This window comes from Lytechinus pictus, chromosome 8 (genome assembly GCF_037042905.1).
Source record: "Lytechinus pictus isolate F3 Inbred chromosome 8, Lp3.0, whole genome shotgun sequence".
In the NCBI taxonomy this organism is placed as follows: Eukaryota; Metazoa; Echinodermata; class Echinoidea; order Temnopleuroida; family Toxopneustidae; genus Lytechinus; species Lytechinus pictus.
This window is the reverse complement of record NC_087252.1, coordinates 32954019-32966286: the sequence shown is the minus strand read 5'-3', so window position 1 is coordinate 32966286 and position 12268 is coordinate 32954019. Positions and strand designations below refer to the sequence as shown.

Sequence of the window (12268 nt, the reverse complement as noted above, 5' to 3'; positions counted from 1 at the left end):
AAATGTCAAAATTTATGAGTTTAGATTGGTCTGATATATAGACTAGCGCTAGTGCAAAACTCAATAGCAGTGCATTATTTTGCATTGGTTTAGTTCTTGAATTCAGACCCTTTTTGACCAAATATTCTGTTTGTCCTCACATCTCGATGCACTAAATATCTGAATGCAGATGCTAAACAAGCCGAAGGGTGGCGATGGAGGGGGTTGAATGTTGGTGTGTATGTACATATTTTGGTCTTGGGGTAAAGATGTGCAAGACACATTTTTTGCATGTGTTGGAAATTGTGTTGCCATGGTAACAGTGTATTATGGCAAAAATAAGGTACAAATCTTGCAGTTAGAACAACTTCCTCTGTTGTCATCCGATTCTCATGATATTTGGCACACACATTGGTCTTGAGGTGAAGATGTCTAAGACACATTTTGTGTGTCTTTCAAAAATCTTGTTGCCATGGTAACAACATATTATTTGGTGAAAATTGGGGAAAAAATTACAATTCAAACTGCTTCATCAGTTTTAAATCAATTCTCATGAAATTTGACACACACATTGGTATTAGAGTAAAGATGTACAAGGCACTTTTTGTATGTGTTTCAGAAATTGTGTTGCCATGGTAACAACATATTATATGGCAAAATTTAGGTAAAAACCTTGCAATTTGAACAACTTCATCAGTTTTGAACCATTTCTCATGAAATTTGGCTCATACATTTGCCTTGAGGTAAAGATGTGCAGGAACCATTTTTTGTGTGCATTTGTCAGAGAGTATATTGCCATGGTAACCACATATGATAGCCAGAAATGCAGGAAAACTCATTGTGGATCAAACGACTTCCCCTTTTTTTAGTCAGTGCTCATAAAAGTTGGAAGAAATATTCATCTTTGGGTAAAGATTCATATTAAATTCTAAACTGCATTAAAATATATGAGTCACCTTCAGTAATATTTCTAGGTTTTGGGGGAGGAGCGGGATTGGTCCTTAAAATCTGACATCAAAATAAAGGTTAAAGGCGGTGTCCATTAACACTCTTGAAATAAAACCCCTCAAGGGCATAGGCTGGGGGTACACTGGGTGAATGTGAAACCTTCCGCTGTGGCAAAGGAGTTCCAACACTGGCAAGCAAAACAAAATGTGTACCCCTTCTACTTTCAACGGCTAATTTTCCAAACCTTAGTTCCACCTCCCCAAGATGTGCACCCCTCCCCATACCACTTCTATCTCCCCATGCTCAACCAGTCTACGCCTTTGCCCCTCAGGGGTCTTTGTATTTTAAAGCGAGACATTACTCCCTTTTTTTGGGGGGGGGGGGGTCTTTAGAAAATGACCTCATAAAAGTTAAAGTTAAAGGATTATGACTAGGAACTTAACCCCCCCCCTGAAAAAATAGGGGGCTGAAAACTGCCCCCCCCCCATTAAAAGGTAAGAAGAGTCATTTGCACTTCAGAGTTCAGACCATTCATTTGATGTTTAATGCATTCTGCTTTGGTAAAAAATTGTTTACAGTAGCCAATTAATCATTGTTTATTTATATTCTCCTACTCAGTCTTTTATTCATATTCCATTCCTACTCTTTCTTTTTAACTATATCACATCACTCTTGATTTTGAGCTTCACCATACCATCTAATGTTTCCTCTCTCCTTTTTTTACCCTCTATCTCTCCAAGTATATTTTCTCTGACATTTTATGAAGTGTACCTTTAATCATACAACTAATTATAGAAATATATATATACAAAAATCTCTGCACTTGTTTTAGAAATTCACTTGCAAATCCATGACTCAATAACATACCATATCAAAAATATGTATATGTGCACAATAAATTTTTGCCTTCTATTTTCTTTCATTTAATTTTTTCAGTATATTTCTGTGACAGCCCCTGCTTTATACATCCTACATCTCCAATTGTCAAAAAATGAATATTATGTTTCAGTAGCAAAATTGTTGGATGCAAGATCTGACTGTCACAAAAAATGCAAATAATTTTCCATTGGAGTAAGGACGAACGTATTCACTGTTCATTGAGCAAATGATTACTTTTATTTCTCTACATATATTCTAGTCATATCCCTTTCAGATGGTGGTAACTGCAGGAATGGGAAAACTCAGTGATATAACTAAAATTTTCACAGAGGATTTTCGGAAAACAACTAAATCCATTTTTTTTTAAAGCAACAGTTATTCCATTCTGAATGCTGCAACTATGAATTTGATGCACCTTTACCAAAATATAATATCATGACAGCCATTTCTTCAATTCTTTAAACTAGACATTAAATATAGCTAATAGTATTATTTAGGACAGAGTGTAGCCAAAATAGAGTTTAAAAGATTATGAAGAAAAGAATAAATGTCATGGTATTATATTTCAGTGTAGGTGTAAGCATTCAAAATGGAATAATTGTTGCTAGATAATAATGAATTAAAATAGCAAAAAGAAGCTGCTGAAAACTGCTTATCTAAAAAAAGAGAGCCAATGGAGTAAATTAGAAAGTCAAAAAGGGGCCTAAGCTTTCGATCCTAGCAGAATCTTCGTCGGAGGCAAAAACCATGGGGGGGGGGGGGAGAGGAAACAAAACAAGAAGGTATGGTAAAGCTCTAAAGTGCAAGAAGTGCAAAAAGTGATGTAAGAAAGTCAGAGTAAGAACTGAAATGAACAAATACTGAGTAGGAGATAAATAAAACGTTGATTAATTGGGCACCGGAAATGATCTTTTATCAAAACCAGAATGTTTTAGGCTTTAAATTAATACGCTGAAGTGTAAAGGATTTTTCTCCCCCCCTTTTTTTTTTTGGGGGGGGGGTCAGTTCCTAGTTGTAATTATTTCCTTTTACTCTTTATGTGGCAATTTTCTAAAGCCCCCCCCCCCCCAAAAAAAAAAAATGGAAGGGGTGCTTTCTTTAAGAGTGTTTAAGTTCCTAATGGCCATGGCCTTTAACCTTCTATATTTTTATGTTGTCAGTTTTTAAGGACCTCCTCCGCCCCCCCCCCAAAAAAAAAAACCTATAAATATTATTGAAGGTGATTAATACCATGAATACCCTGCGCTATCTTATGATGTTAAAGGGGAATCCAACCCAAATAAACATTTGTTTTTAGAGGAAAAGGAAAAATCAGACAATAGGTCAAAGTTTGAACAATATCGGACAAACCATAAGAAAGTTGTGAATATATAAAAGTTGTAAACATTGGTAATCACTATATACCCATGAAGACTTCAAATTGGCCGCATATGTGATGTCATAATGATGTAAGGGAAGGACCACTCTTCCATGTACAGAAATAATTAATGGACTAAAATGTCTTTTTCAAAAGTTTTACTTCAAATTGTATCTTTCTTTCATGAGGACATAAAACATTATACTAACAGGTTTATATTACGGCCCCAATGGAATTTAGGAGAAAACCAAAAATCAAAGTACAAGGCCAATGGGAAAGTTGTCCTTGCAGCCTCGCCCCTTGTCATAATTTACTTACCCATTGTCAATTTGAAATCTACATACTAGTAGCCTTAGGGATCTTAATTTTAAAGCAGCCATAACTTTATTTTGCTTATCCGATTGCTTTCAAACTTTCAACATTCTTATTTTTCTCCTTTTCCACACAACATTTTATGACCAAGGCTGGATTCCCCTTTAACACTGAATATGAATCTTTACCCAAAATTAATATTTGTGTAAACTTTTCTGAGCACAGGCTGAAAACAGAGAAGTAGATTGATCCACAATTGGTGAGTTTTCCCTGCATTTTTTTCTGGCTATATGTGGTTATCAAGGCAATGCACTCTCTGACAAATGCAAAAAAAAAAAGGTTCTTGCACATCTTTATCTCAAGGCCAATGTGTGAGCCATATTTCATGCATGAGAATTGGTTTGAAACTGATGATTCAGAAGTAGTTCAAATTGCAAGGTTTTTACCTAAATTTTGTCATATAATATGTTGTTACCATGGCAACACAATTTCTGAAACACACACAAAAATGCCTTGTACATCTTTACTTTAATACCAATGTGTGTGCCAAATTTCATGTGAATTGATTGAAAACTGATGAAGCAGTTTGAAATGTAAGGTTTTTTTCCCAATTTTCACCAAATGTTTTGTTGTTACCATGGCAACAAAATTTCCGAAAGACACACAAAAATGTGTCTTATGGGGTGTTGCAAGAAACTTGCGATTGAACGCAAATCGAACGCAACTCCCAAAATTGAGCGTAAGTCCTCCGATTAAACGCAAATCTGCAATTGAACGCAAGTTACGTTCAATCCTGTTGCAAGAAGAAGTTGCGTTTGATCAATTGAACGTAGATCAAGCGCAAGCTTTGCGATTGATTGCAAATCGAACGTAACTTATGTGAGATTTTGGAGGACGCGCAAAATTTGCGTTCGATTTACGTTCAATTGATTGTCCATAGGCTTGTGTACTAAAAATTCTGCAAAAAATTTTTTTTTTGTATTTTGTTTTGAAAACTTGTGTAAATTATGCCATTTTCAATTTTCCATGGGTTTTTTTCAAGAAAAACTTGAAATAATGTTATTTTCAATCTTTATAGGCCTCTTCAGCAATTATGCCATTATTTTCACACAATTTCAGTACATTCTCTCCTAATATCATTTTAAAGTGTGTCAATCACCAAAAATATTCTGCTCTTGTTATCAGAGGTCATGGAATATTCAAATTGTGATTTCTGAAATAATTTGTATGAAGAAATGTCGAAGAAATAATAACTCTCCATAGGCACAAAAGCCACTCTTTATTAAAACACTTCATGCACTGGCAAATGCTTATAAATATATCTGAGGGTTTGCAGTAAATACAACTCAGAATTTATTTTGCAAGAGCACTAAATTGCTTAAATGCTTTCATTCATACATATCATAATGAATAACATGCCCAATTAAGTTATTTTAGTTTGATTTTCAAATAAAACATACATTTCAGGAGATTGCTACACTTCAAAATCTGAAGCTCTCTTTAATCATAAGATTGCATCGTAGATATATATCACACTTGCATACAGGGATGAGGTCGAGGCTGATTCTTCCGAGTCATGAGGCAGCTTGAGAGAACTTCCCATAGATTCTGTACAGTGACTCGGACCAAGGCCAGCAAAATGTTGCCCCGAGGTCAGCATTGACTACATCCCTGCTTGGACTTGAAAAGATCCATTGATCTGTGCACAAAAAAGAACACTGCTCAAGACATTCATTATTGATGGACCTTTTATTTTTATTTTTCAATGTTTCTTGCTCCCGAGGAATTACTTCTGAGATTCAGTTATATGAAATAAAATTTCATATCATCTACATCCAAGTGTTTCACCACAGAATGTCTTGTTTGAAATTGACGTATCATGCAGAAGACCACAGTCCTTAAGGTTGGCATGAAGAATCCATAGAAGTCCAGTCAGGAAAGCCACAAGCGTCTCTGCTTGAAGGAACAAATCTGGTTTCCAGAAGCAGTCTAATTTGAGATGAATTTGGAGAGCTTCATGGAGTGAAGATTTTAAACAAGCAACGCCCTCATTCTGAAGTCCACTCTAAATGATCTTACTACAGACAGGAGCAGCTCTGAATTCAGTTCTGATAATCAACCTGTCCATAAAAAAATAATAATATAGGAAATAATGCAAGCCCATAACTATACATACGTGTAGCTTGGGTTAGTTCAAATTTTGTCCTTTCAGTGCAAAAACGCCCTTAGCAAAACATTTTTGTGCACCCCATTGGTGCAGAAATGCCCCTATGCCTGCTGGTAAGGGCGTTGTTTGCACCGACATGATGATATGATAGAGGGAAAGTGGCTTACTCCTGAGACCATAGTAATTGGCAATTTGCCATGATGTAATCTAAAAAAGTGTGAACTGATTGTTTTTCCCCAAATAAATGAATCATGGAAATTAAAATATGCAATAAATTAAATCAATGAAAGCAAAATACACACTTTCATACAGTACACCTTGGATGAGCACAACAACCGCCCCCTCCCCTCCCCCCCCCCCCCCATCAATGGGATGTCTTCATTGCTGAGAAGTCCAGTCAAGATAGAGATTTGTGTTTGCCTTTTTTTCATTTTGCATTATCCTTTGGTCAATGTGTACAGATTTCACCCCCATCCGCATTACAATCATGGTGAATTATTAATAATAATACAGTTTACATGTAACCTACCATTCAAGAGTTGATAAAATGAATCAATCAGCTGGTTGCAAGAACACACATGGTAGCAGACACAGTTATGGTGGTTCGGTTTATTCCAGACTTCCTTGTCATAACTGTAGTAAGCAATTAAAAGCAAAAAGCAAAGAGATAAAACATGTTCATGAAATTAATATACAAGTTAAGCTCAGTTGCCAGTGTGTTAATCATTATAGTAGTCCCAGGGTGTTTTGATTAAAGTCACTTCTGTCCTGGGGAGGGGTACTATGGTTCCTCAGCTATGGGCGGCACAATAAAAAAATTATGAATCATACCTTTTGCTTTAATTTACTAAAAAAAGCTTGTAATAGAATGCTCAACTTTGGTGTTCATATTCCTTTCTAGAGCATTCCTAACAACTTTACTTTAAAAAATCTGGTATAAAAAAAATCCTTTCATGTTTTTTTTTAAATATTTTTTCTTAACTTCTTAAATGTATTTTTTTTTTGTTATTTTCAAGACAAAGTTCATCAGTGACATTAAATTATTATTGTCAATAAAAAAAATTACCCAATTAACTTTTTACATGTAATCATGTTTTTGTCTGACATGTACTTAAACAAACACAATGTTGCAAAATTTCCTGACCCTGTACCTGGGAATTGCAAATTTGGTCTCAAAAGTTGCGCGAGACTTAAAAGTAAAACGCCAGTCAGTGGTGCGGTAATAAAATTTTGAGTGGCAGATTTATTCTGAAAAATGTGAAGGGGGACCATATGCCCCCCCCCCCCCAGAGTATTGTGCTTGATGTAAAAGGATGTAAAAAAAAAATCATGATTATGCATTCAATATTAATAAAATGATAATGATGCACCATATGAGACACCCTTTTACTGTAAGCACCTGGAAAAGCATTGTAATCATCCATTAAACAATTTAAAGTGAAAAAAAAATCTGTCATCTATATAGCACCTCATGTGCTTGCATAAAAATCAAGTTAAGACTAGAGTCAGTTAAATAGTAGCCCGGGGGGGGGGGGACTCACAAAATAATGCATATGGGGATGTGCCGCTGGAATGGGTCGCCTTTTTGGAAGAAATCCCTAAACATGGGGTATGATTTTATGCTGGAAAATCCCTAAACATGGCCCAATTTTTAGATACTGGCCTTAAACATGGGTCCATATTCTACTCTTGTCTTTGGTGCAAATACAAAATTACCTTACATTTTGGGCGATAACTTTTTTCTTTTTTTTTTGCTTGTCAAGTTTTCCAGGCGAAAATGTGCCCCCCCCCCCTTGTGGAAATCCTGGATCCGCCCCTGTAATGAATCCCTAATAATGGGTACCTTTTTAGCCGAAATGACCTGTAAATATGGGTACGGGTTTCAAACCTTCAGCCGCACACCTTTGTCCAAACCAAATCTAAGTACCTTCCCCCCGGCATAGTAGACCTACATATTGAATCTAAAAAATAGATTTATTTAGGCTTACATGTAGGCCCTATATCTTTTTATATTTATATGTGATGGATATTAAAAATGTGACTCATACGGCACATCATTACAAATCAACGACACAAATAGACTGTCCTTGCAAAGAACCTCTTGTGCAATCTGCCCGTAAGAAATTTTAAAAAGAGCCCCGGGCGGGCAACTCCCTGTTCAATGTTAAAACTTCCCAAAGAATGTGGCAGATGTGGCCAATAGGTTTAATAGCCCAATAACATCTTTAAAAATAATTAATAATATAGGCCTACATGTAGACCCCCTATACCTTTGTTGTTTTTTTTGGGCCTGGCGAAAAATGTGGAGAACCCCCTCCCCCCCCCTCCAAAAAATTAAAAATAAAGGAATAAATAAATAAAATAATATTAAATAAATCTAAACAATTCCTCCAAAGTCAAGAGCAAAATTTTCATTCTATCCCAGGCCAGGCAAAGGAAAGTCATAAAAAGGGAGGTTAGACAGACTCTTAAAAAAGAGAGACTAATGGAGAGGATCTAATAATGGAAGTCTTTGATTTAAAGCCTAACGTTAGATTAAAAATCCTTTAAGTTAAAAACAAAAAATTGCTTTCTGTCGAGTGTTTCTCAAAAGTTGTGCTTGTGGCCATTCGACTGCATTGAATCCATTTACTGGATGGTTATTAGCCGTTGAAACTTATATAACTTAAAAATCATTTCAAATATGAACAATAATAATCTTTTAAGGTCATTTTCGATGTTTCATACATAATTAGAGCCTACAAATTTACTTGCTTCAGGGTGATTTTTAACAGCACTGCACCGGGAATGTCCTGCCGTGTTGTTGGTACAACAGTGCATTACCGACACAAAAAGTCAAGTGTGGGACTGGGTTTAAACTGTGTGGTAAAAAAAAATTTGAAGGTGAAATTTCGACTGGCGATAAAGATACATTTTCACATTTTACAAAATAATTTTTTCCCTGGCATAGGTCTAAAACATATAAATTCTCTGAAAACATACATAATGGAGAAAGAAAGCAGTGAAAAATGAATATTTTCTACTTACTCTCTTCCACAATCACGATTATTGCAAGGATTATTTTGCTTCATCAGCTAGTCTTGTGCTGCAGACCCTGTTTACAGCTGCAAATCGTCTGCAAATCAGCTGCAACTTGCGTTCAATCGCAAGCCTTTTTCTTGCAACGCAAATTGGCGATTGATTGCTAGTTGCAGTCGATCGGGATCGGCTGCAAAGTTGCAGTCGATTTGCAATCAATTGCAACGTAACTTTCTTGCAACACCCCATTAGACATCTTCACCTCAAGACCAATGTGTGTGCAAAATTTCATGAGAATCTGATGAAAACAGAGGAAGTAGTTCTAACTGCAAGATTTGTACCTTATTTTTGCCATAATACACTGTTACCATGGCAACACAATTTCCAACACATGCAAAAAATGTGTCTTGCACATCTTTACCCCAAGACCAAAATATGTACATACACACCAACATTCAACCCCCTCCACCACCACCCTTCGGCTTGTTTAGCATCTGCATTCAGATATTTAGTGCATTGAGATGTGAGGACAAACAGAATATCTGTTCAAAAAGGGTCTGAATTCAAGAACTAAACCAATGCAAAATAATGCACTGCTATTGAGTTTTGCACTAGCGCTAGTCTATATATCAGACCAATCTAAACTCATAAATTCTGAAATTTTCACCCATTTTTTTCACTGTTCCTGCAGCCAGATTTTTTGGAGCATACCCCATTTTTAATTCTCATACATAAACAAAGGTCTGGAGAAAAAATCATGCTTTTGTCCACCGTGTCCACAAGTAGGGTGTTTATGACGCTAACAGACCGGACTAATAGTGATAATGAGATAAAAATAATGAAATTGAAAATAATTTCTTTCGGGAGATGGGGGCAGACGCGCGTAAACGCTCTCAAGTTGAAAGCGAGACAGCGAAGCGACCAAGCTTGTCATTTTGGCTTGGTCGCGTGGTTGTCTCGCTTTCAAGGTTTTTTTTTTAGAAAGTTTACGCGCGTCATGCTCCCCCCCCCCCTGAAAAAATTCTGCGTGAGGCCATGGTGATAATGAGAAAAAATATATAAAAATAATGAAAATGAAAAGTATATATAAATCAATGTGCCAGGCTCTTTTGAGCATGGCCGTACACAGAATTTATTTCGGGGGGGGGGGGGAGCATGCGTGTAAACTCGTTCTCAAGTTGAAAGCGACACAGCGAAGCGACCAAGCTTGTCATTTGGGCACTTTTTGGAGTTTTAAAAGTGAAATATGAAGGCTTTCGTGCACACTTCTGGTGAATTTTGTGATAATTTTCAATGGAAAAATAAGTTTTCAAAAATTTAGGGGTCATCATGCCCCCGTATTGTCGTTGCGAGCATTTTTGGGAAAAATTAGCTTAACAAAAAAAAAAAAAAAAAAAATTATAGAAAGTAGAAGGGCCTGATGCACTTAACTCACTCTCTCAGCTCATATGCACTTGATCCACTTCCATTAAGGATCCGGATTTCGGGCTAAATTCCGCCCGACAGTTCCGAGGACCAACCAACGTAATATTTCGATGAAGAGCATTTCGTCGATTCACCGGTCAGTGGATTTCTAACAAGTGGGTCTCGCGTGCTGGGATCTCACTTCTGGTGTCCACAACACGCAACTTCTATGGCTTAATTTTTCTGTGCGCGACAACATGTAATGAACCCTTGGGTTGTTCCTACGATCAGAGAGAAAAGGTGAAATACACGCGCACCTACGGGGATTGTGAACTGTAGGAAAAATCGTATAAAATTACACTTTTTGATATTTCTACGAAGACGAAGTTATATAGAAAATGAAGAATATTACAATCAGACCATATCCCTATAAAATTGCTTCAAGAAATGCCATTATGAAGAGGAAACGGACAAAAATTTGTGAAGAAAAATCACGAAAAAGGAAATCGCATCATGAATATTCAAATCATGGGCGGTCCCACATTTGCATGTTATAGCGAGTTTTCCATTATTTAATAAATAATGGTTATTTGTATATAAATAATGATTATTTGTATATAATGGAAAACTGTAAAAATTGTTTATAAATAATGATTATTTATAAATAATGGGATATTGAAACAAAATTATTATCTATAAATAATGAAGTAGATATTTCATTATTTAACAAATAATCTTTATTTATAAATAATGGAAAACTCGAACATTAAATAATGATTATTTATAAATAATGAAAATAATGGCGCACTCGAAAAAAATATTTATAAATAATGAAGTAGACGTTTTCATTATTTAACAAATAATCATTATTTATAAATAATGGGGAACTCAACAAATTATTTATAAATAAAGAAATGTGCACTGGCATTGTTAATAAATAATAATTATTTATAAATAATAGAAAACTTACTTATAAATAATGGAAAAACGAATTACAATTATTTATAAATAATGAAGTATGTAGTGTCATTATTTATAAATAATGAAAAACAAAAATCATTATTTATAAATAATAAAAGAAAAATAGTCATTATTTATAAATAATGAAAAACAAATAATCATTATTTATAAATAATGAAAAACAAATAATCATTATTTATAAATAATGAAAAACAAATAATCATTATTCATAAATAATGAAAAACAAATACAAATTATTTATAAATAATGAAAAACAAATAATCATTATTCACAAATAATGAAAAACAAATAATCATTATTTATAAATAATGACAATCAAATAATCATTATTTATAAATAATGAAAAACAAATAATCATTATTTATAAATAATGGAATGTGGAACTATTATTATTTACAAATAAGTAAGAATTACTTGGAATTATATATAAATAATTAGAAATGTTATTTTATACAATAGTAATTATTTACAAATAAAATGTAAATTATATATAAATAATAGTTATTATTTAATAAATAATGATTATATAACAAATAATTGTTCTATATAATATTGGTACAATCGGTGCCTCATAAATTTCACATGAAGCATGCGGTTGTTTCATGAAGCTGTTCGTAACTTACGAAGGAATAACGCACGACTGGTGACCATTTCTTTTGCTAAATAATATATATAATATACTTTCAACTTCCTTAGCACCTAAAATCTTGTTCCAGTGCGTAGAGTCGTGCGTATCTTAACAAACAGTTTTATGAAACATCTACCGGTGTGCTCTATTTACCATGTTCACAATATAGGTTGATGCAGAATTTACTAACGATCATAGCAAAAATAGTATTCAGGGTATTGACAAAATTTACTGGTTGAAACAATGAATGGGGCTTAGTTAGATCATATAAGATAAATAAAATGGATGATTCTCTCCTGTAAAAAGTACAATAATAAAAAAATGAATTAAAAATATCAGACTTGTATTTTTGAGATATTTGTGGAAACGGGAAGTACTAATTCTTACTATTGGTACTGGCAGTATAATTGAACATCCATGTCAATTTTCATAAAATACATTTCTCTTCAATACTGAAAGCCGCTTCAGCAATGGTTGACTTCGTTTTGTGATATACGCGATTTCCTCCATTCAAATAGCAGAGAGAGCTTGCAAGTCAAGTGATTTCTTTTATTTATACTTAACTACAGAATGAGTTGTTGCCATGACTACCTAC

The 12268-nt window shown here is 34.5% G+C and overlaps 1 long non-coding RNA gene across 1 annotated transcript; it reads right to left on the bottom strand.

The window, feature by feature from the left end:
- Positions 1-4772: 4772 nt before the first annotated feature.
- LOC129266667 (uncharacterized) lies at positions 4773-8886 on the bottom strand. The gene is made up of 3 exons (XR_010294499.1): positions 8670-8886; positions 6172-6275; positions 4773-5595 (listed from the first exon to the last, which is right to left on the bottom strand). It is a non-coding gene; the product is annotated as an uncharacterized LOC129266667 (long non-coding RNA).
- Positions 8887-12268: the final 3382 nt, after the last annotated feature.